Source organism: Rattus norvegicus, chromosome 9 (assembly GCF_036323735.1).
Source record: "Rattus norvegicus strain BN/NHsdMcwi chromosome 9, GRCr8, whole genome shotgun sequence".
Taxonomy (NCBI): domain Eukaryota; kingdom Metazoa; phylum Chordata; class Mammalia; order Rodentia; family Muridae; genus Rattus; species Rattus norvegicus.
Genome location: NC_086027.1, coordinates 23,220,662 through 23,223,041, shown reverse-complemented (window position 1 = coordinate 23,223,041; position 2,380 = coordinate 23,220,662). Strand labels below are relative to the sequence as shown.

The following is a 2,380-nucleotide window of genomic DNA, read 5'->3' as shown; positions in this document are numbered from 1 at the left end:
AAGATCCTGTGGGTGGGGGACACAGAGACCCAAGCTAGGTCTAGGTCCACAGCATCGACCTCAACATGTCAGACCTGTCAATGGGCCCTCATGACAAGGGTGAAAACAGACAGATAATGTCTTGTGTTTGGTGTAAGGTGTTGAATACTAACTTTGAAGAAACACCTTGGAAAAATGTTCATTCTCTCTCTCTCTCTCTCTCTCTCTCTCTCTCTCTCTTATTATGGAAGATAGGATTTTAGACTCTTCTAACTAGTTATAGTCAAGTTAAGGCAGACACCAGTAGACTGTCAATTCTTGGGATGCTACCTAGAAACATCAACATATAATTTGAGCCCACATTTTAATCCATCTGTCATTTTAAAACTCAAAGATCCTCCCCACCGCTAAGCCCACTCATTCCCACGGTAAAAAATAATTCCCACTCTGACCTGCCCCAGATAGATGACCTTACTTCTCTATAACAGCGAGTCAGAGTCACACTGCTCTTGTGGCCAGAGCATCCCCACCCTACCCCCAAAGCCAGCTTGAGGAAAAGTACCCTGACTTACTCCTCCTGCCCCCATGTGGTGTGTATCTGTCTGCTGAATGAATAGACAGGTGGGTGAATGAACTCCTGAGGTTGATTTCTCCTAAGAACCTGTTTTATCAGGTTGGCTTCCACCAATGGGCTGAAAAGGAGCCACAAATCTACCTCAGTCAGACACTAATCTGTGGGGATCATCGAGGTACATGTATTACTCAAGGGAGAGTCTTACAGCTTTTATCAGAATCCAGAAAGAGAACCATAGGTCTGGGCTCATGGTAGGGACAGCTCAGAGGAGCTGATCCTTGTGAGTATGCTTTGGGTTTCCCTCTGAGGGAAATTGTCTATTAAAGTTCTATAAATTGACTCTGCTCGACTCTGTATCTCAATGATAAAAAGTGTCAATAACTGCCAAGAATCCCTTGATTCAGGCTCTACACTGTTGTAAATTTTGAACGAAGAACCCAAGGTTCAGAGACGGTTTCTCCAGGTCACAATGCTTACAAGAGTGGGGCGAGGGTTTATACCCAGGGTCTCACTTTGGTTCCTATACTACTTCTTCGGTGGCTCATGGGATATATGTGAATAGAACTTTAGTGGTGTCCCTGACATAGCTGGGACTTCCACTTAGGAAATCCTAAAGGAGAAAGACTGAGAGATAGAGGGAAAATGGGGCAAAGATGATGGGTGGATGGATGGATGGATGGATGGATGGATGGGGTGGTTGGGTGGGTGGACTGATGGATGGATATATAAATGGATGGGTGGGTGGGTGAGTGGATAGACAAGTGGGTGGGTGGGTGAATGGATGGATGGGTGGGTAGGTGGATGGATGAATGGATAAATGGATGGGCGGGTGGGTAGGTGGATGGGTAGATGGATGTATTTGATAGATGGATGCACAATGGGTAAATGGGTTGATGGCTAAATGGTGGAAGCTGAAGGAAAGTCTCTACCTTCAGATTCTCCTGGATGTTTATTTTCTGTGCCACTGGATGTCACACGCTGAATCTCATTGACAAATCTTGATCTGGAAAACAATAAATTCAGAAAAGCTATCCTCTCTCTTATGGATGGACCTGTGATTCTGTACTCCAAATTAGTTTATGGAAGCTCTCTCCCCCAGAGCCTCCAGGATAGCATCCTATTTGGCATGGATGGAGTCATTACAGACAGAACCAGTTAAGATGAACCCCTAACACAGTAAGATTGGTGTATTTTTTTTATTTGTGTAGGCTAGAAGTATACGAATAGAGTAATACTCTCTATTCAATCATTTCTCTCAGCCAATTTCAATGTTCCAAAGTTTAATTAACAGAACAAGGAAGCTGCCCTGAACTGAACGCAACACTTTGGACAAAGATTGGTATATTGATGATAAGGAATTCATACACAGAGACAGACACAGACACAGACACACACACACACACACACACACACACACACACACACACACTTCTGCATCTGTGCAGATCCATCTGCGCCTCAGCCAGCTCTGCCAACACCTTGACCTTGTCCCTCCAGCCCTGAGCTATGTCATAAGCTGCAGCCTGTGTAGAAGCCACAAGACTTGCAGTCCTCAGTTACAGATCTCCCAGCTAATAGACATTCTCTTTTCTTCCAGAAACATGAGGTGAAAAGTACATGTGAACTGAACTCTAAATCTTCCCCATGTGTCCAAGTCCAACCTTTAACGTCCTTGAGTATCCAAAATAGAGACCCATAAGTCAAGAGGTACATGAATGGCAGGAGACCTAGATGAAGGGGAATTGTGTTATGTGATGTTCTGGAAACTGTCTTATGAGAGAATGTTTTACTGAGACAGACCCATGATGTTTTTCTGGAAGCTACCTA

The 2,380-nt window shown here is 44.3% G+C and overlaps 1 non-coding gene across 1 annotated transcript; it reads right to left on the bottom strand.

Annotated features, from left to right (window-relative positions):
* Positions 1-1,753: 1,753 nt before the first annotated feature.
* On the bottom strand, positions 1,754-1,884 carry LOC120094887 (small nucleolar RNA SNORA36 family). The gene has a single exon (XR_005489581.1). It is a non-coding gene; the product is annotated as a small nucleolar RNA SNORA36 family (small nucleolar RNA).
* Between the last annotated feature and the right edge of the window lie 496 nt (positions 1,885-2,380).